Source organism: Rhinoderma darwinii, unplaced genomic scaffold (genome assembly GCF_050947455.1).
Source record: "Rhinoderma darwinii isolate aRhiDar2 unplaced genomic scaffold, aRhiDar2.hap1 Scaffold_530, whole genome shotgun sequence".
NCBI lineage: Eukaryota > Metazoa > Chordata > Amphibia > Anura > Rhinodermatidae > Rhinoderma > Rhinoderma darwinii.
The window spans coordinates 298019-322434 of NW_027464079.1; the positions used below are offsets into that span (position 1 = coordinate 298019).

Here is a 24416-nt window from a genome sequence, read left to right on the forward strand (position 1 = left end):
TGTTGAAATAATGGGATTAAAAGGGGAGATCCCTTCAGAAAGACAGAAACAATAGCAAAGACAAAAAGCACTTTTGGAATCTGCTTTTAGTCAACACATAAGGAAAGGGTGCACCGGTCCTGGAAATACTGCAATACCAGGTCAATGCGTGGAGTGGACAGAGCAAGCTCTATTTCCATCTCCCTGTTCTAAAAATCCATTTAATATATGGTCCCCAGATAGGGGACGTATCAGATATTAAACTGATAAGAACAGATACTACACTTGATCTTAGCCAAAAGGCCGAGAAGCGATAACCCGAACGGGCCGCGCGTTGCCCGAGCCTGCCCGATACTGCTGTTCAGCCCTTGCAGCGATTCAGCCTACTTCTAGGCAATTCCATGGGGCCCTGCAGGCTCACACACTCACAGCTACACGGGAGGTGAATAAAGGCCGGAGAGGAAGCCAGACAGGATTTGCTTCTTTTGCTTGCACCACAATGCAGTGCTGAAAGAGGAGGAATCTACATAAAAACGCCTTCCTGGCAACGCCCAAATGCCCTGCTGCCATGCAGATAAACACTGGCAGCGGCAGCAAGTGCATGCCCACAGCCACCCCTTGTTCCTTCACACCTTGTATCAGCTGTAATCCAGTCCAGTCCAGTGCTGCCTGCTGAGCAGCACTGACCAACACTGCCTGGGCCCAGGCTTTTATCTCTGAGGCCCCATTATGATGTCAGAAAGCTGGCTCTGGAATCCTGAGGGCTCCACTATGACACGTGCAAAGTTCCGTCTGAACTTTATATAAGACGGTGAGGCTCAGTCAGTCACTCAGTGTTGCCTGAGAGGGCAACACTGCAACAGCCGGCCGCCAGGCTGTCTTTTTTTTGCACAGCTAGTTGCCTCCAGGAGGCCACAAGAGGGAGACAAGGGACTGCAAAATGGAAAATAGGCATCCACCAACTTTACAGACAACTTCTCCTTGCTCCTACAACCTCCATCCTTGCACAGTTTGTTATTCTTCTAGGTAACATAGTAACAAATCCAAATTGCTGCTCTCTTTGTAGGCAAGCAAGGCTTTGTTGCAACTGCAATTCTTACTTCTTCTTGAAATGTAGGGACGACAGTACATTCCATCACATCCATCTAGTGTACACAGGTAGGTCCATTGTGGCGGGCAGGCGAGCGGGCGGGCTGCTTTATTGGCTGTTTGCTGTTCCCCTACTCCACTCCACTATTTGACTGTTGTGCTGCATCAATCAATCAATCAATCAATCAATCAATCAATCAATCAATCAATCAATCAGTGGCTGGCTCAGGTGCAGCTCTTTAACTTACCTAAAAGGGAGGGCGGAGAGAAGACAAGGAAGGTGAATGAGGTGTTCCAATGTGAAATGCCGGAAACACAGAAACACAGACGACACACAACAAGAGGTGGCAATCTATTCATTAATTGCATTTAATCAATGAGCTCATTATCACTCATGCATTGTCCAACAGGTGTTGAAATAATGGGATTAAAAGGGGAGATCCCTTCAGAAAGACAGAAACAATAGCAAAGACAAAAAACACTTTTGGAATCTGCTTTTAGTCAACACATAAGGAAAGGGTGCACCGGTCCTGGAAATACTGCAATACCAGGTCAATGCGTGGAGTGGACAGAGCAAGCTCTATTTCCATCTCCCTGTTCTAAAAATCCATTTAATATATGGTCCCCAGATAGGGGACGTATCAGATATTAAACTGATAAGAACAGATACTACACTTGATCTTAGCCAAAAGGCCGAGAAGCGATAACCCGAACGGGCCGCGCGTTGCCCGAGCCTGCCCGATACTGCTGTTCAGCCCTTGCAGCGATTCAGCCTACTTCTAGGCAATTCCATGGGGCCCTGCAGGCTCACACACTCACAGCTACACGGGAGGTGAATAAAGGCCGGAGAGGAAGCCAGACAGGATTTGCTTCTTTTGCTTGCACCACAATGCAGTGCTGAAAGAGGAGGAATCTACATAAAAACGCCTTCCTGGCAACGCCCAAATGCCCTGCTGCCATGCAGATAAACACTGGCAGCGGCAGCAAGTGCATGCCCACAGCCACCCCTTGTTCCTTCACACCTTGTATCAGCTGTAATCCAGTCCAGTCCAGTGCTGCCTGTTGAGCAGCACTGACCAACACTGCCTGGGCCCAGGCTTTTATCTCTGAGGCCCCATTATGATGTCAGAAAGCTGGCTCTGGAATCCTGAGGGCTCCACTATGACACGTGCAAAGTTCCGTCTGAACTTTATATAAGACGGTGAGGCTCAGTCAGTCACTCAGTGTTGCCTGAGAGGGCAACACTGCAACAGCCGGCCGCCAGGCTGTCTTTTTTTTTGCACAGCTAGTTGCCTCCAGGAGGCCACAAGAGGGAGACAAGGGACTGCAAAATGGAAAATAGGCATCCACCAACTTTACAGACAACTTCTCCTTGCTCCTACAACCTCCATCCTTGCACAGTTTGTTATTCTTCTAGGTAACATAGTAACAAATCCAAATTGCTGCTCTCTTTGTAGGCAAGCAAGGCTTTGTTGCAACTGCAATTCTTACTTCTTCTTGAAATGTAGGGACGACAGTACATTCCATCACATCCATCTAGTGTACACAGGTAGGTCCATTGTGGCGGGCAGGCGAGCGGGCGGGCTGCTTTATTGGCTGTTTGCTGTTCCCCTACTCCACTCCACTATTTGACTGTTGTGCTGCATCAATCAATCAATCAATCAATCAATCAATCAATCAATCAATCAGTGGCTGGCTCAGGTGCAGCTCTTTAACTTACCTAAAAGGGAGGGCGGAGAGAAAACAAGGAAGGTGAATGAGGTGTTCCAATGTGAAATGCCGGAAACACAGAAACACAGACGACACACAACAAGAGGTGGCAATCTATTCATTAATTGCATTTAATCAATGAGCTCATTATCACTCATGCATTGTCCAACAGGTGTTGAAATAATGGGATTAAAAGGGGAGATCCCTTCAGAAAGACAGAAACAATAGCAAAGACAAAAAACACTTTTGGAATCTGCTTTTAGTCAACACATAAGGAAAGGGTGCACCGGTCCTGGAAATACTGCAATACCAGTTCAATGCGTGGAGTGGACAGAGCAAGCTCTATTTCCATCTCCCTGTTCTAAAAATCCATTTAATATATGGTCCCCAGATAGGGGACGTATCAGATATTAAACTGATAAGAACAGATACTACACTTGATCTTAGCCTAAAGGCCGAGAAGCGATAACCCGAACGGGCCGCACGTTGCCCGAGCCTGCCCGATACTGCTGTTCAGCCCTTGCAGCGATTCAGCCTACTTCTAGGCAATTCCATGGGGCCCTGCAGGCTCACACACTCACAGCTACACGGGAGGTGAATAAAGGCCGGAGAGGAAGCCAGACAGGATTTGCTTCTTTTGCTTGCACCACAATGCAGTGCTGAAAGAGGAGGAATCTACATAAAAACGCCTTCCTGGCAACGCCCAAATGCCCTGCTGCCATGCAGATAAACACTGGCAGCGGCAGCAAGTGCATGCCCACAGCCACCCCTTGTTCCTTCACACCTTGTATCAGCTGTAATCCAGTCCAGTCCAGTGCTGCCTGCTGAGCAGCACTGACCAACACTGCCTGGGCCCAGGCTTTTATCTCTGAGGCCCCATTATGATGTCAGAAAGCTGGCTCTGGAATCCTGAGGGCTCCACTATGACACGTGCAAAGTTCCGTCTGAACTTTATATAAGACGGTGAGGCTCAGTCAGTCACTCAGTGTTGCCTGAGAGGGCAACACTGCAACAGCCGGCCGCCAGGCTGTCTTTTTTTTGCACAGCTAGTTGCCTCCAGGAGGCCACAAGAGGGAGACAAGGGACTGCAAAATGGAAAATAGGCATCCACCAACTTTACAGACAACTTCTCCTTGCTCCTACAACCTCCATCCTTGCACAGTTTGTTATTCTTCTAGGTAACATAGTAACAAATCCAAATTGCTGCTCTCTTTGTAGGCAAGCAAGGCTTTGTTGCAACTGCAATTCTTACTTCTTCTTGAAATGTAGGGACGACAGTACATTCCATCACATCCATCTAGTGTACACAGGTAGGTCCATTGTGGCGGGCAGGCGAGCGGGCGGGCTGCTTTATTGGCTGTTTGCTGTTCCCCTACTCCACTCCACTATTTGACTGTTGTGCTGCATCAATCAATCAATCAATCAATCAATCAATCAATCAATCAATCAATCAAGTGGCTGGCTCAGGTGCAGCTCTTTAACTTACCTAAAAGGGAGGGCGGAGAGAAGACAAGGAAGGTGAATGAGGTGTTCCAATGTGAAATGCCGGAAACACAGAAACACAGACGACACACAACAAGAGGTGGCAATCTATTCATTAATTGCATTTAATCAATGAGCTCATTATCACTCATGCATTGTCCAACAGGTGTTGAAATAATGGGATTAAAAGGGGAGATCCCTTCAGAAAGACAGAAACAATAGCAAAGACAAAAAACACTTTTGGAATCTGCTTTTAGTCAACACATAAGGAAAGGGTGCACCGGTCCTGGAAATACTGCAATACCAGGTCAATGCGTGGAGTGGACAGAGCAAGCTCTATTTCCATCTCCCTGTTCTAAAAATCCATTTAATATATGGTCCCCAGATAGGGGACGTATCAGATATTAAACTGATAAGAACAGATACTACACTTGATCTTAGCCAAAAGGCCGAGAAGCGATAACCCGAACGGGCCGCGCGTTGCCCGAGCCTGCCCGATACTGCTGTTCAGCCCTTGCAGCGATTCAGCCTACTTCTAGGCAATTCCATGGGGCCCTGCAGGCTCACACACTCACAGCTACACGGGAGGTGAATAAAGGCCGGAGAGGAAGCCAGACAGGATTTGCTTCTTTTGCTTGCACCACAATGCAGTGCTGAAAGAGGAGGAATCTACATAAAAACGCCTTCCTGGCAACGCCCAAATGCCCTGCTGCCATGCAGATAAACACTGGCAGCGGCAGCAAGTGCATGCCCACAGCCACCCCTTGTTCCTTCACACCTTGTATCAGCTGTAATCCAGTCCAGTCCAGTGCTGCCTGCTGAGCAGCACTGACCAACACTGCCTGGGCCCAGGCTTTTATCTCTGAGGCCCCATTATGATGTCAGAAAGCTGGCTCTGGAATCCTGAGGGCTCCACTATGACACGTGCAAAGTTCCGTCTGAACTTTATATAAGACGGTGAGGCTCAGTCAGTCACTCAGTGTTGCCTGAGAGGGCAACACTGCAACAGCCGGCCGCCAGGCTGTCTTTTTTTTGCACAGCTAGTTGCCTCCAGGAGGCCACAAGAGGGAGACAAGGGACTGCAAAATGGAAAATAGGCATCCACCAACTTTACAGACAACTTCTCCTTGCTCCTACAACCTCCATCCTTGCACAGTTTGTTATTCTTCTAGGTAACATAGTAACAAATCCAAATTGCTGCTCTCTTTGTAGGCAAGCAAGGCTTTGTTGCAACTGCAATTCTTACTTCTTCTTGAAATGTAGGGACGACAGTACATTCCATCACATCCATCTAGTGTACACAGGTAGGTCCATTGTGGCGGGCAGGCGAGCGGGCGGGCTGCTTTATTGGCTGTTTGCTGTTCCCCTACTCCACTCCACTATTTGACTGTTGTGCTGCAATCAATCAATCAATCAATCAATCAATCAATCAATCAATCAATCAGTGGCTGGCTCAGGTGCAGCTCTTTAACTTACCTAAAAGGGAGGGCGGAGAGAAGACAAGGAAGGTGAATGAGGTGTTCCAATGTGAAATGCCGGAAACACAGAAACACAGACGACACACAACAAGAGGTGGCAATCTATTCATTAATTGCATTTAATCAATGAGCTCATTATCACTCATGCATTGTCCAACAGGTGTTGAAATAATGGGATTAAAAGGGGAGATCCCTTCAGAAAGACAGAAACAATAGCAAAGACAAAAAACACTTTTGGAATCTGCTTTTAGTCAACACATAAGGAAAGGGTGCACCGGTCCTGGAAATACTGCAATACCAGGTCAATGCGTGGAGTGGACAGAGCAAGCTCTATTTCCATCTCCCTGTTCTAAAAATCCATTTAATATATGGTCCCCAGATAGGGGACGTATCAGATATTAAACTGATAAGAACAGATACTACACTTGATCTTAGCCAAAAGGCCGAGAAGCGATAACCCGAACGGGCCGCGCGTTGCCCGAGCCTGCCCGATACTGCTGTTCAGCCCTTGCAGCGATTCAGCCTACTTCTAGGCAATTCCATGGGGCCCTGCAGGCTCACACACTCACAGCTACACGGGAGGTGAATAAAGGCCGGAGAGGAAGCCAGACAGGATTTGCTTCTTTTGCTTGCACCACAATGCAGTGCTGAAAGAGGAGGAATCTACATAAAAACGCCTTCCTGGCAACGCCCAAATGCCCTGCTGCCATGCAGATAAACACTGGCAGCGGCAGCAAGTGCATGCCCACAGCCACCCCTTGTTCCTTCACACCTTGTATCAGCTGTAATCCAGTCCAGTCCAGTGCTGCCTGCTGAGCAGCACTGACCAACACTGCCTGGGCCCAGGCTTTTATCTCTGAGGCCCCATTATGATGTCAGAAAGCTGGCTCTGGAATCCTGAGGGCTCCACTATGACACGTGCAAAGTTCCGTCTGAACTTTATATAAGACGGTGAGGCTCAGTCAGTCACTCAGTGTTGCCTGAGAGGGCAACACTGCAACAGCCGGCCGCCAGGCTGTCTTTTTTTTGCACAGCTAGTTGCCTCCAGGAGGCCACAAGAGGGAGACAAGGGACTGCAAAATGGAAAATAGGCATCCACCAACTTTACAGACAACTTCTCCTTGCTCCTACAACCTCCATCCTTGCACAGTTTGTTATTCTTCTAGGTAACATAGTAACAAATCCAAATTGCTGCTCTCTTTGTAGGCAAGCAAGGCTTTGTTGCAACTGCAATTCTTACTTCTTCTTGAAATGTAGGGACGACAGTACATTCCATCACATCCATCTAGTGTACACAGGTAGGTCCATTGTGGCGGGCAGGCGAGCGGGCGGGCTGCTTTATTGGCTGTTTGCTGTTCCCCTACTCCACTCCACTATTTGACTGTTGTGCTGCATCAATCAATCAATCAATCAATCAATCAATCAATCAATCAATCAGTGGCTGGCTCAGGTGCAGCTCTTTAACTTACCTAAAAGGGAGGGCGGAGAGAAGACAAGGAAGGTGAATGAGGTGTTCCAATGTGAAATGCCGGAAACACAGAAACACAGACGACACACAACAAGAGGTGGCAATCTATTCATTAATTGCATTTAATCAATGAGCTCATTATCACTCATGCATTGTCCAACAGGTGTTGAAATAATGGGATTAAAAGGGGAGATCCCTTCAGAAAGACAGAAACAATAGCAAAGACAAAAAACACTTTTGGAATCTGCTTTTAGTCAACACATAAGGAAAGGGTGCACCGGTCCTGGAAATACTGCAATACCAGGTCAATGCGTGGAGTGGACAGAGCAAGCTCTATTTCCATCTCCCTGTTCTAAAAATCCATTTAATATATGGTCCCCAGATAGGGGACGTATCAGATATTAAACTGATAAGAACAGATACTACACTTGATCTTAGCCAAAAGGCCGAGAAGCGATAACCCGAACGGGCCGCGCGTTGCCCGAGCCTGCCCGATACTGCTGTTCAGCCCTTGCAGCGATTCAGCCTACTTCTAGGCAATTCCATGGGGCCCTGCAGGCTCACACACTCACAGCTACACGGGAGGTGAATAAAGGCCGGAGAGGAAGCCAGACAGGATTTGCTTCTTTTGCTTGCACCACAATGCAGTGCTGAAAGAGGAGGAATCTACATAAAAACGCCTTCCTGGCAACGCCCAAATGCCCTGCTGCCATGCAGATAAACACTGGCAGCGGCAGCAAGTGCATGCCCACAGCCACCCCTTGTTCCTTCACACCTTGTATCAGCTGTAATCCAGTCCAGTCCAGTGCTGCCTGCTGAGCAGCACTGACCAACACTGCCTGGGCCCAGGCTTTTATCTCTGAGGCCCCATTATGATGTCAGAAAGCTGGCTCTGGAATCCTGAGGGCTCCACTATGACACGTGCAAAGTTCCGTCTGAACTTTATATAAGACGGTGAGGCTCAGTCAGTCACTCAGTGTTGCCTGAGAGGGCAACACTGCAACAGCCGGCCGCCAGGCTGTCTTTTTTTTGCACAGCTAGTTGCCTCCAGGAGGCCACAAGAGGGAGACAAGGGACTGCAAAATGGAAAATAGGCATCCACCAACTTTACAGACAACTTCTCCTTGCTCCTACAACCTCCATCCTTGCACAGTTTGTTATTCTTCTAGGTAACATAGTAACAAATCCAAATTGCTGCTCTCTTTGTAGGCAAGCAAGGCTTTGTTGCAACTGCAATTCTTACTTCTTCTTGAAATGTAGGGACGACAGTACATTCCATCACATCCATCTAGTGTACACAGGTAGGTCCATTGTGGCGGGCAGGCGAGCGGGCGGGCTGCTTTATTGGCTGTTTGCTGTTCCCCTACTCCACTCCACTATTTGACTGTTGTGCTGCATCAATCAATCAATCAATCAATCAATCAATCAATCAATCAATCAATCAATCAATCAGTGGCTGGCTCAGGTGCAGCTCTTTAACTTACCTAAAAGGGAGGGCGGAGAGAAGACAAGGAAGGTGAATGAGGTGTTCCAATGTGAAATGCCGGAAACACAGAAACACAGACGACACACAACAAGAGGTGGCAATCTATTCATTAATTGCATTTAATCAATGAGCTCATTATCACTCATGCATTGTCCAACAGGTGTTGAAATAATGGGATTAAAAGGGGAGATCCCTTCAGAAAGACAGAAACAATAGCAAAGACAAAAAACACTTTTGGAATCTGCTTTTAGTCAACACATAAGGAAAGGGTGCACCGGTCCTGGAAATACTGCAATACCAGGTCAATGCGTGGAGTGGACAGAGCAAGCTCTATTTCCATCTCCCTGTTCTAAAAATCCATTTAATATATGGTCCCCAGATAGGGGACGTATCAGATATTAAACTGATAAGAACAGATACTACACTTGATCTTAGCCAAAAGGCCGAGAAGCGATAACCCGAACGGGCCGCGCGTTGCCCGAGCCTGCCCGATACTGCTGTTCAGCCCTTGCAGCGATTCAGCCTACTTCTAGGCAATTCCATGGGGCCCTGCAGGCTCACACACTCACAGCTACACGGGAGGTGAATAAAGGCCGGAGAGGAAGCCAGACAGGATTTGCTTCTTTTGCTTGCACCACAATGCAGTGCTGAAAGAGGAGGAATCTACATAAAAACGCCTTCCTGGCAACGCCCAAATGCCCTGCTGCCATGCAGATAAACACTGGCAGCGGCAGCAAGTGCATGCCCACAGCCACCCCTTGTTCCTTCACACCTTGTATCAGCTGTAATCCAGTCCAGTCCAGTGCTGCCTGCTGAGCAGCACTGACCAACACTGCCTGGGCCCAGGCTTTTATCTCTGAGGCCCCATTATGATGTCAGAAAGCTGGCTCTGGAATCCTGAGGGCTCCACTATGACACGTGCAAAGTTCCGTCTGAACTTTATATAAGACGGTGAGGCTCAGTCAGTCACTCAGTGTTGCCTGAGAGGGCAACACTGCAACAGCCGGCCGCCAGGCTGTCTTTTTTTTGCACAGCTAGTTGCCTCCAGGAGGCCACAAGAGGGAGACAAGGGACTGCAAAATGGAAAATAGGCATCCACCAACTTTACAGACAACTTCTCCTTGCTCCTACAACCTCCATCCTTGCACAGTTTGTTATTCTTCTAGGTAACATAGTAACAAATCCAAATTGCTGCTCTCTTTGTAGGCAAGCAAGGCTTTGTTGCAACTGCAATTCTTACTTCTTCTTGAAATGTAGGGACGACAGTACATTCCATCACATCCATCTAGTGTACACAGGTAGGTCCATTGTGGCGGGCAGGCGAGCGGGCGGGCTGCTTTATTGGCTGTTTGCTGTTCCCCTACTCCACTCCACTATTTGACTGTTGTGCTGCATCAATCAATCAATCAATCAATCAATCAATCAATCAATCAATCAATCAATCAATCAGTGGCTGGCTCAGGTGCAGCTCTTTAACTTACCTAAAAGGGAGGGCGGAGAGAAGACAAGGAAGGTGAATGAGGTGTTCCAATGTGAAATGCCGGAAACACAGAAACACAGACGACACACAACAAGAGGTGGCAATCTATTCATTAATTGCATTTAATCAATGAGCTCATTATCACTCATGCATTGTCCAACAGGTGTTGAAATAATGGGATTAAAAGGGGAGATCCCTTCAGAAAGACAGAAACAATAGCAAAGACAAAAAACACTTTTGGAATCTGCTTTTAGTCAACACATAAGGAAAGGGTGCACCGGTCCTGGAAATACTGCAATACCAGGTCAATGCGTGGAGTGGACAGAGCAAGCTCTATTTCCATCTCCCTGTTCTAAAAATCCATTTAATATATGGTCCCCAGATAGGGGACGTATCAGATATTAAACTGATAAGAACAGATACTACACTTGATCTTAGCCAAAAGGCCGAGAAGCGATAACCCGAACGGGCCGCGCGTTGCCCGAGCCTGCCCGATACTGCTGTTCAGCCCTTGCAGCGATTCAGCCTACTTCTAGGCAATTCCATGGGGCCCTGCAGGCTCACACACTCACAGCTACACGGGAGGTGAATAAAGGCCGGAGAGGAAGCCAGACAGGATTTGCTTCTTTTGCTTGCACCACAATGCAGTGCTGAAAGAGGAGGAATCTACATAAAAACGCCTTCCTGGCAACGCCCAAATGCCCTGCTGCCATGCAGATAAACACTGGCAGCGGCAGCAAGTGCATGCCCACAGCCACCCCTTGTTCCTTCACACCTTGTATCAGCTGTAATCCAGTCCAGTCCAGTGCTGCCTGCTGAGCAGCACTGACCAACACTGCCTGGGCCCAGGCTTTTATCTCTGAGGCCCCATTATGATGTCAGAAAGCTGGCTCTGGAATCCTGAGGGCTCCACTATGACACGTGCAAAGTTCCGTCTGAACTTTATATAAGACGGTGAGGCTCAGTCAGTCACTCAGTGTTGCCTGAGAGGGCAACACTGCAACAGCCGGCCGCCAGGCTGTCTTTTTTTTGCACAGCTAGTTGCCTCCAGGAGGCCACAAGAGGGAGACAAGGGACTGCAAAATGGAAAATAGGCATCCACCAACTTTACAGACAACTTCTCCTTGCTCCTACAACCTCCATCCTTGCACAGTTTGTTATTCTTCTAGGTAACATAGTAACAAATCCAAATTGCTGCTCTCTTTGTAGGCAAGCAAGGCTTTGTTGCAACTGCAATTCTTACTTCTTCTTGAAATGTAGGGACGACAGTACATTCCATCACATCCATCTAGTGTACACAGGTAGGTCCATTGTGGCGGGCAGGCGAGCGGGCGGGCTGCTTTATTGGCTGTTTGCTGTTCCCCTACTCCACTCCACTATTTGACTGTTGTGCTGCATCAATCAATCAATCAATCAATCAATCAATCAATCAATCAATCAGTGGCTGGCTCAGGTGCAGCTCTTTAACTTACCTAAAAGGGAGGGCGGAGAGAAGACAAGGAAGGTGAATGAGGTGTTCCAATGTGAAATGCCGGAAACACAGAAACACAGACGACACACAACAAGAGGTGGCAATCTATTCATTAATTGCATTTAATCAATGAGCTCATTATCACTCATGCATTGTCCAACAGGTGTTGAAATAATGGGATTAAAAGGGGAGATCCCTTCAGAAAGACAGAAACAATAGCAAAGACAAAAAGCACTTTTGGAATCTGCTTTTAGTCAACACATAAGGAAAGGGTGCACCGGTCCTGGAAATACTGCAATACCAGGTCAATGCGTGGAGTGGACAGAGCAAGCTCTATTTCCATCTCCCTGTTCTAAAAATCCATTTAATATATGGTCCCCAGATAGGGGACGTATCAGATATTAAACTGATAAGAACAGATACTACACTTGATCTTAGCCAAAAGGCCGAGAAGCGATAACCCGAACGGGCCGCGCGTTGCCCGAGCCTGCCCGATACTGCTGTTCAGCCCTTGCAGCGATTCAGCCTACTTCTAGGCAATTCCATGGGGCCCTGCAGGCTCACACACTCACAGCTACACGGGAGGTGAATAAAGGCCGGAGAGGAAGCCAGACAGGATTTGCTTCTTTTGCTTGCACCACAATGCAGTGCTGAAAGAGGAGGAATCTACATAAAAACGCCTTCCTGGCAACGCCCAAATGCCCTGCTGCCATGCAGATAAACACTGGCAGCGGCAGCAAGTGCATGCCCACAGCCACCCCTTGTTCCTTCACACCTTGTATCAGCTGTAATCCAGTCCAGTCCAGTGCTGCCTGCTGAGCAGCACTGACCAACACTGCCTGGGCCCAGGCTTTTATCTCTGAGGCCCCATTATGATGTCAGAAAGCTGGCTCTGGAATCCTGAGGGCTCCACTATGACACGTGCAAAGTTCCGTCTGAACTTTATATAAGACGGTGAGGCTCAGTCAGTCACTCAGTGTTGCCTGAGAGGGCAACACTGCAACAGCCGGCCGCCAGGCTGTCTTTTTTTTGCACAGCTAGTTGCCTCCAGGAGGCCACAAGAGGGAGACAAGGGACTGCAAAATGGAAAATAGGCATCCACCAACTTTACAGACAACTTCTCCTTGCTCCTACAACCTCCATCCTTGCACAGTTTGTTATTCTTCTAGGTAACATAGTAACAAATCCAAATTGCTGCTCTCTTTGTAGGCAAGCAAGGCTTTGTTGCAACTGCAATTCTTACTTCTTCTTGAAATGTAGGGACGACAGTACATTCCATCACATCCATCTAGTGTACACAGGTAGGTCCATTGTGGCGGGCAGGCGAGCGGGCGGGCTGCTTTATTGGCTGTTTGCTGTTCCCCTACTCCACTCCACTATTTGACTGTTGTGCTGCATCAATCAATCAATCAATCAATCAATCAATCAATCAATCAATCAATCAATCAATCAATCAATCAGTGGCTGGCTCAGGTGCAGCTCTTTAACTTACCTAAAAGGGAGGGTGGAGAGAAGACAAGGAAGGTGAATGAGGTGTTCCAATGTGAAATGCCGGAAACACAGAAACACAGACGACACACAACAAGAGGTGGCAATCTATTCATTAATTGCATTTAATCAATGAGCTCATTATCACTCATGCATTGTCCAACAGGTGTTGAAATAATGGGATTAAAAGGGGAGATCCCTTCAGAAAGACAGAAACAATAGCAAAGACAAAAAACACTTTTGGAATCTGCTTTTAGTCAACACATAAGGAAAGGGTGCACCGGTCCTGGAAATACTGCAATACCAGGTCAATGCGTGGAGTGGACAGAGCAAGCTCTATTTCCATCTCCCTGTTCTAAAAATCCATTTAATATATGGTCCCCAGATAGGGGACGTATCAGATATTAAACTGATAAGAACAGATACTACACTTGATCTTAGCCAAAAGGCCGAGAAGCGATAACCCGAACGGGCCGCGCGTTGCCCGAGCCTGCCCGATACTGCTGTTCAGCCCTTGCAGCGATTCAGCCTACTTCTAGGCAATTCCATGGGGCCCTGCAGGCTCACACACTCACAGCTACACGGGAGGTGAATAAAGGCCGGAGAGGAAGCCAGACAGGATTTGCTTCTTTTGCTTGCACCACAATGCAGTGCTGAAAGAGGAGGAATCTACATAAAAACGCCTTCCTGGCAACGCCCAAATGCCCTGCTGCCATGCAGATAAACACTGGCAGCGGCAGCAAGTGCATGCCCACAGCCACCCCTTGTTCCTTCACACCTTGTATCAGCTGTAATCCAGTCCAGTCCAGTGCTGCCTGCTGAGCAGCACTGACCAACACTGCCTGGGCCCAGGCTTTTATCTCTGAGGCCCCATTATGATGTCAGAAAGCTGGCTCTGGAATCCTGAGGGCTCCACTATGACACGTGCAAAGTTCCGTCTGAACTTTATATAAGACGGTGAGGCTCAGTCAGTCACTCAGTGTTGCCTGAGAGGGCAACACTGCAACAGCCGGCCGCCAGGCTGTCTTTTTTTTGCACAGCTAGTTGCCTCCAGGAGGCCACAAGAGGGAGACAAGGGACTGCAAAATGGAAAATAGGCATCCACCAACTTTACAGACAACTTCTCCTTGCTCCTACAACCTCCATCCTTGCACAGTTTGTTATTCTTCTAGGTAACATAGTAACAAATCCAAATTGCTGCTCTCTTTGTAGGCAAGCAAGGCTTTGTTGCAACTGCAATTCTTACTTCTTCTTGAAATGTAGGGACGACAGTACATTCCATCACATCCATCTAGTGTACACAGGTAGGTCCATTGTGGCGGGCAGGCGAGCGGGCGGGCTGCTTTATTGGCTGTTTGCTGTTCCCCTACTCCACTCCACTATTTGACTGTTGTGCTGCATCAATCAATCAATCAATCAATCAATCAATCAATCAATCAATCAATCAATCAGTGGCTGGCTCAGGTGCAGCTCTTTAACTTACCTAAAAGGGAGGGCGGAGAGAAGACAAGGAAGGTGAATGAGGTGTTCCAATGTGAAATGAGGTGTTCCAATGTGAAATGCCGGAAACACAGAAACACAGACGACACACAACAAGAGGTGGCAATCTATTCATTAATTGCATTTAATCAATGAGCTCATTATCACTCATGCATTGTCCAACAGGTGTTGAAATAATGGGATTAAAAGGGGAGATCCCTTCAGAAAGACAGAAACAATAGCAAAGACAAAAAGCACTTTTGGAATCTGCTTTTAGTCAACACATAAGGAAAGGGTGCACCGGTCCTGGAAATACTGCAATACCAGGTCAATGCGTGGAGTGGACAGAGCAAGCTCTATTTCCATCTCCCTGTTCTAAAAATCCATTTAATATATGGTCCCCAGATAGGGGACGTATCAGATATTAAACTGATAAGAACAGATACTACACTTGATCTTAGCCAAAAGGCCGAGAAGCGATAACCCGAACGGGCCGCGCGTTGCCCGAGCCTGCCCGATACTGCTGTTCAGCCCTTGCAGCGATTCAGCCTACTTCTAGGCAATTCCATGGGGCCCTGCAGGCTCACACACTCACAGCTACACGGGAGGTGAATAAAGGCCGGAGAGGAAGCCAGACAGGATTTGCTTCTTTTGCTTGCACCACAATGCAGTGCTGAAAGAGGAGGAATCTACATAAAAACGCCTTCCTGGCAACGCCCAAATGCCCTGCTGCCATGCAGATAAACACTGGCAGCGGCAGCAAGTGCATGCCCACAGCCACCCCTTGTTCCTTCACACCTTGTATCAGCTGTAATCCAGTCCAGTCCAGTGCTGCCTGCTGAGCAGCACTGACCAACACTGCCTGGGCCCAGGCTTTTATCTCTGAGGCCCCATTATGATGTCAGAAAGCTGGCTCTGGAATCCTGAGGGCTCCACTATGACACGTGCAAAGTTCCGTCTGAACTTTATATAAGACGGTGAGGCTCAGTCAGTCACTCAGTGTTGCCTGAGAGGGCAACACTGCAACAGCCGGCCGCCAGGCTGTCTTTTTTTTGCACAGCTAGTTGCCTCCAGGAGGCCACAAGAGGGAGACAAGGGACTGCAAAATGGAAAATAGGCATCCACCAACTTTACAGACAACTTCTCCTTGCTCCTACAACCTCCATCCTTGCACAGTTTGTTATTCTTCTAGGTAACATAGTAACAAATCCAAATTGCTGCTCTCTTTGTAGGCAAGCAAGGCTTTGTTGCAACTGCAATTCTTACTTCTTCTTGAAATGTAGGGACGACAGTACATTCCATCACATCCATCTAGTGTACACAGGTAGGTCCATTGTGGCGGGCAGGCGAGCGGGCGGGCTGCTTTATTGGCTGTTTGCTGTTCCCCTACTCCACTCCACTATTTGACTGTTGTGCTGCATCAATCAATCAATCAATCAATCAATCAATCAATCAATCAATCAATCAATCAATCAGTGGCTGGCTCAGGTGCAGCTCTTTAACTTACCTAAAAGGGAGGGTGGAGAGAAGACAAGGAAGGTGAATGAGGTGTTCCAATGTGAAATGCCGGAAACACAGAAACACAGACGACACACAACAAGAGGTGGCAATCTATTCATTAATTGCATTTAATCAATGAGCTCATTATCACTCATGCATTGTCCAACAGGTGTTGAAATAATGGGATTAAAAGGGGAGATCCCTTCAGAAAGACAGAAACAATAGCAAAGACAAAAAACACTTTTGGAATCTGCTTTTAGTCAACACATAAGGAAAGGGTGCACCGGTCCTGGAAATACTGCAATACCAGGTCAATGCGTGGAGTGGACAGAGCAAGCTCTATTTCCATCTCCCTGTTCTAAAAATCCATTTAATATATGGTCCCCAGATAGGGGACGTATCAGATATTAAACTGATAAGAACAGATACTACACTTGATCTTAGCCAAAAGGCCGAGAAGCGATAACCCGAACGGGCCGCGCGTTGCCCGAGCCTGCCCGATACTGCTGTTCAGCCCTTGCAGCGATTCAGCCTACTTCTAGGCAATTCCATGGGGCCCTGCAGGCTCACACACTCACAGCTACACGGGAGGTGAATAAAGGCCGGAGAGGAAGCCAGACAGGATTTGCTTCTTTTGCTTGCACCACAATGCAGTGCTGAAAGAGGAGGAATCTACATAAAAACGCCTTCCTGGCAACGCCCAAATGCCCTGCTGCCATGCAGATAAACACTGGCAGCGGCAGCAAGTGCATGCCCACAGCCACCCCTTGTTCCTTCACACCTTGTATCAGCTGTAATCCAGTCCAGTCCAGTGCTGCCTGTTGAGCAGCACTGACCAACACTGCCTGGGCCCAGGCTTTTATCTCTGAGGCCCCATTATGATGTCAGAAAGCTGGCTCTGGAATCCTGAGGGCTCCACTATGACACGTGCAAAGTTCCGTCTGAACTTTATATAAGACGGTGAGGCTCAGTCAGTCACTCAGTGTTGCCTGAGAGGGCAACACTGCAACAGCCGGCCGCCAGGCTGTCTTTTTTTTGCACAGCTAGTTGCCTCCAGGAGGCCACAAGAGGGAGACAAGGGACTGCAAAATGGAAAATAGGCATCCACCAACTTTACAGACAACTTCTCCTTGCTCCTACAACCTCCATCCTTGCACAGTTTGTTATTCTTCTAGGTAACATAGTAACAAATCCAAATTGCTGCTCTCTTTGTAGGCAAGCAAGGCTTTGTTGCAACTGCAATTCTTACTTCTTCTTGAAATGTAGGGACGACAGTACATTCCATCACATCCATCTAGTGTACACAGGTAGGTCCATTGTGGCGGGCAGGCGAGCGGGCGGGCTGCTTTATTGGCTGTTTGCTGTTCCCCTACTCCACTCCACTATTTGACTGTTGTGCTGCATCAATCAATCAATCAATCAATCAATCAATCAATCAATCAATCAATCAATCAATCAATCAATCAATCAATCAGTGGCTGGCTCAGGTGCAGCTCTTTAACTTACCTAAAAGGGAGGGCGGAGAGAAAACAAGGAAGGTGAATGAGGTGTTCCAATGTGAAATGCCGGAAACACAGAAACACAGACGACACACAACAAGAGGTGGCAATCTATTCATTAATTGCATTTAATCAATGAGCTCATTATCACTCATGCATTGTCCAACAGGTGTTGAAATAATGGGATTAAAAGGGGAGATCCCTTCAGAAAGACAGAAACAATAGCAAAGACAAAAAACACTTTTGGAATCTGCTTTTAGTCAACACATAAGGAAAGGGTGCACCGGTCCTGGAAATACTGCAATACCAGTTCAATGCGTGGAGTGGACAGAGCAAGCTCTATTTCCATCTCCCTGTTCTAAAAATCCATTTAATATATGGTCCCCAGATAGGGGACGTATCAGATATTAAACTGATAAGAACAGATACTACACTTGATCTTAGCCTAAAGGCCGAGAAGCGATAACCCGAACGGGCCGCACGTTGCCCGAGCCTGCCCGATACTGCTGTTCAGCCCTTGCAGCGATTCAGCCTACTTCTAGGCAATTCCATGGGGCCCTGCAGGCTCACACACTCACAGCTACACGGGAGGTGAATAAAGGCCGGAGAGGAAGCCAGACAGGATTTGCTTCTTTTGCTTGCACCACAATGCAGTGCTGAAAGAGGAGGAATCTACATAAAAACGCCTTCCTGGCAACGCCCAAATGCCCTGCTGCCATGCAGATAAACACTGGCAGCGGCAGCAAGTGCATGCCCACAGCCACCCCTTGTTCCTTCACACCTTGTATCAGCTGTAATCCAGTCCAGTCCAGTGCTGCCTGCTGAGCAGCACTGACCAACACTGCCTGGGCCCAGGCTTTTATCTCTGAGGCCCCATTATGATGTCAGAAAGCTGGCTCTGGAATCCTGAGGGCTCCACTATGACACGTGCAAAGTTCCGTCTGAACTTTATATAAGACGGTGAGGCTCAGTCAGTCACTCAGTGTTGCCTGAGAGGGCAACACTGCAACAGCCGGCCGCCAGGCTGTCTTTTTTTTGCACAGCTAGTTGCCTCCAGGAGGCCACAAGAGGGAGACAAGGGACTGCAAAATGGAAAATAGGCATCCACCAACTTTACAGACAACTTCTCCTTGCTCCTACAACCTCCATCCTTGCACAGTTTGTTATTCTTCTAGGTAACATAGTAACAAATCCAAATTGCTGCTCTCTTTGTAGGCAAGCAAGGCTTTGTTGCAACTGCAATTCTTACTTCTTCTTGAAATGTAGGGACGACAGTACATTCCATCACATCCATCTAGTGTACACAGGTAGGTCCATTGTGGCGGGCAGGCGAGCGGGCGGGCTGCTTTATTGGCTGTTTGCTGTTCCCCTACTCCACTCCACTATTTGACTGTTGTGCTGCATCAATCAATCAATCAATCAATCAATCAATCAATCAATCAATCAGTGGCTGGCTCAGGTGCAGCTCTTTAACTTACCTAAAAGGGAGGGCGGAGAGAAGACAAGGAAGGTGAATGAGGTGTTCCAATGTGAAATGCCGGAAACACAGAAACACAGACGACACACAACAAGAGGTGGCAATCTATTCATTAATTGCATTTAATCAATGAGCTCATTATCACTCATGCATTGTCCAACAGGTGTTGAAATAATGGGATTAAAAGGGGAGATCCCTTCAGAAAGACAGAAACAATAGCAAAGACAAAAAACACTTTTGGAATCTGCTTTTAGTCAACACATAAGGAAAGGGTGCACCGGTCCTGGAAATACTGCAATACCAGGTCAATGCGTGGAGTGGACAGAGCAAGCTCTATTTCCATCTCCCTGTTCTAAAAATCCATTTAATATATGGTCCCCAGATAGGGGACGTATCAGATATTAAACTGATAAGAACAGATACTACACTTGATCTTAGCCAAAAGGCCGAGAAGCGATAACCCGAACGGGCCGCGCGTTGCCCGAGCCTGCCCGATACTGCTGTTCAGCCCTTGCAGCGATTCAGCCTACTTCTAGGCAATTCCATGGGGCCCTGCAGGCTCACACACTCACAGCTACACGGGAGGTGAATAAAGGCCGGAGAGGAAGCCAGACAGGATTTGCTTCTTTTGCTTGCACCACAATGCAGTGCTGAAAGAGGAGGAATCTACATAAAAACGCCTTCCTGGCAACGCCCAAATGCCCTGCTGCCATGCAGATAAACACTGGCAGCGGCAGCAAGTGCATGCCCACAGCCACCCCTTGTTCCTTCACACCTTGTATCAGCTGTAATCCAGTCCAGTCCAGTGCTGCCTGCTGAGCAGCACTGACCAACACTGCCTGGGCCCAGGCTTTTATCTCTGAGGCCCCATTATGATGTCAGAAAGCTGGCTCTGGAATCCTGAGGGCTCCACTATGACACGTGCAAAGTTCCGTCTGAACTTTATATAAGACGGTGAGGCTCAGTCAGTCACTCAGTGTTGCCTGAGAGGGCAACACTGCAACAGCCGGCCGCCAGGCTGTCTTTTTTTTGCACAGCTAGTTGCCTCCAGGAGGCCACAAGAGGGAGACAAGGGACTGCAAAATGGAAAATAGGCATCCACCAACTTTACAGACAACTTCTCCTTGCTCCTACAACCTCCATCCTTGCACAGTTTGTTATTCTTCTAGGTAACATAGTAACAAATCCAAATTGCTGCTCTCTTTGTAGGCAAGCAAGGCTTTGTTGCAACTGCAATTCTTACTTCTTCTTGAAATGTAGGGACGACAGTACATTCCATCACATCCATCTAGTGTACACAGGTAGGTCCATTGTGGCGGGCAGGCGAGCGGGCGGGCTGCTTTATTGGCTGTTTGCTGTTCCCCTACTCCACTCCACTATTTGACTGTTGTGCTGCATCAATCAATCAATCAATCAATCAATCAATCAATCAATCAATCAATCAATCAATCAATCAGTGGCTGGCTCAGGTGCAGCTCTTTAACTTACCTAAAAGGGAGGGCGGAGAGAAAACAAGGAAGGTGAATGAGGTGTTCCAATGTGAAATGCCGGAAACACAGAAACACAGACGACACACAACAAGAGGTGGCAATCTATTCATTAATTGCATTTAATCAATGAGCTCATTATCACTCATGCATTGTCCAACAGGTGTTGAAATAATGGGATTAAAAGGGGAGATCCCTTCAGAAAGACAGAAACAATAGCAAAGACAAAAAACACTTTTGGAATCTGCTTTTAGTCAACACATAAGGAAAGGGTGCACCGGTCCTGGAAATACTGCAATACCAGTTCAATGCGTGGAGTGGACAGAGCAAGCTCTATTTCCATCTCCCTGTTCTAAAAATCCATTTAATATATGGTCCCCAGATAGGGGACGTATCAGATATTAAACTGATAAGAACAGATACTACACTTGATCTTAGCCTAAAGGCCGAGAAGCGATAACCCGAACGGGCCGCACGTTGCCCGAGCCTGCCCGATACTGCTGTTCAGCCCTTGCAGCGATTCAGCCTACTTCTAGGCAATTCCATGGGGCCCTGCAGGCTCACACACTCACAGCTACACGGGAGGTGAATAAAGGCCGGAGAGGAAGCCAGACAGGATTTGCTTCTTTTGCTTGCACCACAATGCAGTGCTGAAAGAGGAGGAATCTACATAAAAACGCCTTCCTGGCAACGCCCAAATGCCCTGCTGCCATGCAGATAAACACTGGCAGCGGCAGCAAGTGCATGCCCACAGCCACCCCTTGTTCCTTCACACCTTGTATCAGCTGTAATCCAGTCCAGTCCAGTGCTGCCTGCTGAGCAGCACTGACCAACACTGCCTGGGCCCAGGCTTTTATCTCTGAGGCCCCATTATGATGTCAGAAAGCTGGCTCTGGAATCCTGAGGGCTCCACTATGACACGTGCAAAGTTCCGTCTGAACTTTATATAAGACGGTGAGGCTCAGTCAGTCACTCAGTGTTGCCTGAGAGGGCAACACTGCAACAGCCGGCCGCCAGGCTGTCTTTTTTTTGCACAGCTAGTTGCCTCCAGGAGGCCACAAGAGGGAGACAAGGGACTGCAAAATGGAAAATAGGCATCCACCAACTTTACAGACAACTTCTCCTTGCTCCTACAACCTCCATCCTTGCACAGTTTGTTATTCTTCTAGGTAACATAGTAACAAATCCAAATTGCTGCTCTCTTTGTAGGCAAGCAAGGCTTTGTTGCAACTGCAATTCTTACTTCTTCTTGAAATGTAGGGACGACAGTACATTCCATCACATCCATCTAGTGTACACAGGTAGGTCCATTGTGGCGGGCAGGCGAGCGGGCGGGCTGCTTTATTGGCTGTTTGCTGTTCCCCTACTCCACTCCACTATTTGACTGTTGTGCTGCATCAATCAATCAATCAATCAATCAATCAATCAATCAATCAATCAATCAATCAATCAATCAGTGGCTGGCTCAGGTGCAGCTCTTTAACTTACCTAAAAGGGAGGGCGGAGAGAAGACAAGGAAGGTGAATGAGGTGTTCCAATGTGAAATGCCGGAAACACAGAAACACAGACGACACACAACAAGAGGTGGCAATCTATTCATTAATTGCATTTAATCAATGAGCTCATTATCACTCATGCATTGTCCAACAGGTGTTGAAATAATGGGATTAAAAGGGGAGATCCCTTCAGAAAGACAGAAACAATAGCAAAGACAAAAAACACTTTTGGAATCTGCTTTTAGTCAACACATAAGGAAAGGGTGCACCGGTCCTGGAAATACTGCAATACCAGGTCAATGCGTGGAGTGGACAGAGCAAGCTCTATTTCCATCTCCCTGTTCTAAAAATCCATTTAATATATGGTCCCCAGATAGGGGACGTATCAGATATTAAACTGATAAGAACAGATACTACACTTGATCTTAGCCAAAAGGCCGAGAAGCGATAACCCGAACGGGCCGCGCGTTGCCCGAGCCTGCCCGATACTGCTGTTCAGCCCTTGCAGCGATTCAGCCTACTTCTAGGCAATTCCATGGGGCCCTGCAGGCTCACACACTCACAGCTACACGGGAGGTGAATAAAGGCCGGAGAGGAAGCCAGACAGGATTTGCTTCTTTTGCTTGCACCACAATGCAGTGCTGAAAGAGGAGGAATCTACATAAAAACGCCTTCCTGGCAACGCCCAAATGCCCTGCTGCCATGCAGATAAACACTGGCAGCGGCAGCAAGTGCATGCCCACAGCCACCCCTTGTTCCTTCACACCTTGTATCAGCTGTAATCCAGTCCAGTCCAGTGCTGCCTGCTGAGCAGCACTGACCAACACTGCCTGGGCCCAGGCTTTTATCTCTGAGGCCCCATTATGATGTCAGAAAGCTGGCTCTGGAATCCTGAGGGCTCCACTATGACACGTGCAAAGTTCCGTCTGAACTTTATATAAGACGGTGAGGCTCAGTCAGTCACTCAGTGTTGCCTGAGAGGGCAACACTGCAACAGCCGGCCGCCAGGCTGTCTTTTTTTTGCACAGCTAGTTGCCTCCAGGAGGCCACAAGAGGGAGACAAGGGACTGCAAAATGGAAAATAGGCATCCACCAACTTTACAGACAACTTCTCCTTGCTCCTACAACCTCCATCCTTGCACAGTTTGTTATTCTTCTAGGTAACATAGTAACAAATCCAAATTGCTGCTCTCTTTGTAGGCAAGCAAGGCTTTGTTGCAACTGCAATTCTTACTTCTTCTTGAAATGTAGGGACGACAGTACATTCCATCACATCCATCTAGTGTACACAGGTAGGTCCATTGTGGCGGGCAGGCGAGCGGGCGGGCTGCTTTATTGGCTGTTTGCTGTTCCCCTACTCCACTCCACTATTTGACTGTTGTGCTGCATCAATCAATCAATCAATCAATCAATCAATCAATCAATCAATCAATCAATCAATCAGTGGCTGGCTCAGGTGCAGCTCTTTAACTTACCTAAAAGGGAGGGCGGAGAGAAGACAAGGAAGGTGAATGAGGTGTTCCAATGTGAAATGCCGGAAACACAGAAACACAGACGACACACAACAAGAGGTGGCAATCTATTCATTAATTGCATTTAATCAATGAGCTCATTATCACTCATGCATTGTCCAACAGGTGTTGAAATAATGGGATTAAAAGGGGAGATCCCTTCAGAAAGACAGAAACAATAGCAAAGACAAAAAACACTTTTGGAATCTGCTTTTAGTCAACACATAAGGAAAGGGTGCACCGGTCCTGGAAATACTGCAATACCAGGTCAATGCGTGGAGTGGACAGAGCAAGCTCTATTTCCATCTCCCTGTTCTAAAAATCCATTTAATATATGGTCCCCAGATAGGGGACGTATCAGATATTAAACTGATAAGAACAGATACTACACTTGATCTTAGCCAAAAGGCCGAGAAGCGATAACCCGAACGGGCCGCGCGTTGCCCGAGCCTGCCCGATACTGCTGTTCAGCCCTTGCAGCGATTCAGCCTACTTCTAGGCAATTCCATGGGGCCCTGCAGGCTCACACACTCACAGCTACACGGGAGGTGAATAAAGGCCGGAGAGGAAGCCAGACAGGATTTGCTTCTTTTGCTTGCACCACAATGCAGTGCTGAAAGAGGAGGAATCTACATAAAAACGCCTTCCTGGCAACGCCCAAATGCCCTGCTGCCATGCAGATAAACACTGGCAGCGGCAGCAAGTGCATGCCCACAGCCACCCCTTGTTCCTTCACACCTTGTATCAGCTGTAATCCAGTCCAGTCCAGTGCTGCCTGCTGAGCAGCACTGACCAACACTGCCTGGGCCCAGGCTTTTATCTCTGAGGCCCCATTA

General features: G+C 47.8%; 17 non-coding genes across 17 annotated transcripts; all 17 read right to left on the minus strand.

Annotated features, from left to right (window-relative positions):
* Positions 1–103: 103 nt before the first annotated feature.
* Positions 104–294, minus strand: LOC142722067 (U2 spliceosomal RNA). The gene has a single exon (XR_012874397.1). It is a non-coding gene; the product is annotated as a U2 spliceosomal RNA (small nuclear RNA).
* Positions 295–1582: 1288 nt separating this feature from the next.
* LOC142722068 (U2 spliceosomal RNA) lies at positions 1583–1773 on the minus strand. Its single transcript, XR_012874398.1, has one exon. It is a non-coding gene; the product is annotated as a U2 spliceosomal RNA (small nuclear RNA).
* A 1281-nt stretch (positions 1774–3054) lies between these two features.
* Positions 3055–3245, minus strand: LOC142722101 (U2 spliceosomal RNA). Its single transcript, XR_012874431.1, has one exon. It is a non-coding gene; the product is annotated as a U2 spliceosomal RNA (small nuclear RNA).
* A 1285-nt stretch (positions 3246–4530) lies between these two features.
* Positions 4531–4721, minus strand: LOC142722069 (U2 spliceosomal RNA). The gene has a single exon (XR_012874399.1). It is a non-coding gene; the product is annotated as a U2 spliceosomal RNA (small nuclear RNA).
* A 1281-nt stretch (positions 4722–6002) lies between these two features.
* Positions 6003–6193, minus strand: LOC142722070 (U2 spliceosomal RNA). Its single transcript, XR_012874400.1, has one exon. It is a non-coding gene; the product is annotated as a U2 spliceosomal RNA (small nuclear RNA).
* Positions 6194–7473: 1280 nt separating this feature from the next.
* On the minus strand, positions 7474–7664 carry LOC142722072 (U2 spliceosomal RNA). The gene has a single exon (XR_012874401.1). It is a non-coding gene; the product is annotated as a U2 spliceosomal RNA (small nuclear RNA).
* A 1292-nt stretch (positions 7665–8956) lies between these two features.
* Positions 8957–9147, minus strand: LOC142722073 (U2 spliceosomal RNA). Its single transcript, XR_012874402.1, has one exon. It is a non-coding gene; the product is annotated as a U2 spliceosomal RNA (small nuclear RNA).
* Positions 9148–10439: 1292 nt separating this feature from the next.
* Positions 10440–10630, minus strand: LOC142722074 (U2 spliceosomal RNA). Its single transcript, XR_012874403.1, has one exon. It is a non-coding gene; the product is annotated as a U2 spliceosomal RNA (small nuclear RNA).
* A 1280-nt stretch (positions 10631–11910) lies between these two features.
* LOC142722075 (U2 spliceosomal RNA) lies at positions 11911–12101 on the minus strand. Its single transcript, XR_012874404.1, has one exon. It is a non-coding gene; the product is annotated as a U2 spliceosomal RNA (small nuclear RNA).
* A 1300-nt stretch (positions 12102–13401) lies between these two features.
* LOC142722076 (U2 spliceosomal RNA) lies at positions 13402–13592 on the minus strand. Its single transcript, XR_012874406.1, has one exon. It is a non-coding gene; the product is annotated as a U2 spliceosomal RNA (small nuclear RNA).
* Positions 13593–14900: 1308 nt separating this feature from the next.
* Positions 14901–15091, minus strand: LOC142722077 (U2 spliceosomal RNA). Its single transcript, XR_012874407.1, has one exon. It is a non-coding gene; the product is annotated as a U2 spliceosomal RNA (small nuclear RNA).
* A 1292-nt stretch (positions 15092–16383) lies between these two features.
* Positions 16384–16574, minus strand: LOC142722079 (U2 spliceosomal RNA). The gene has a single exon (XR_012874409.1). It is a non-coding gene; the product is annotated as a U2 spliceosomal RNA (small nuclear RNA).
* Positions 16575–17882: 1308 nt separating this feature from the next.
* LOC142722103 (U2 spliceosomal RNA) lies at positions 17883–18073 on the minus strand. The gene has a single exon (XR_012874433.1). It is a non-coding gene; the product is annotated as a U2 spliceosomal RNA (small nuclear RNA).
* Positions 18074–19353: 1280 nt separating this feature from the next.
* LOC142722080 (U2 spliceosomal RNA) lies at positions 19354–19544 on the minus strand. Its single transcript, XR_012874410.1, has one exon. It is a non-coding gene; the product is annotated as a U2 spliceosomal RNA (small nuclear RNA).
* A 1296-nt stretch (positions 19545–20840) lies between these two features.
* LOC142722105 (U2 spliceosomal RNA) lies at positions 20841–21031 on the minus strand. The gene has a single exon (XR_012874434.1). It is a non-coding gene; the product is annotated as a U2 spliceosomal RNA (small nuclear RNA).
* A 1296-nt stretch (positions 21032–22327) lies between these two features.
* On the minus strand, positions 22328–22518 carry LOC142722081 (U2 spliceosomal RNA). The gene has a single exon (XR_012874411.1). It is a non-coding gene; the product is annotated as a U2 spliceosomal RNA (small nuclear RNA).
* Positions 22519–23810: 1292 nt separating this feature from the next.
* On the minus strand, positions 23811–24001 carry LOC142722083 (U2 spliceosomal RNA). The gene has a single exon (XR_012874412.1). It is a non-coding gene; the product is annotated as a U2 spliceosomal RNA (small nuclear RNA).
* Positions 24002–24416: the final 415 nt, after the last annotated feature.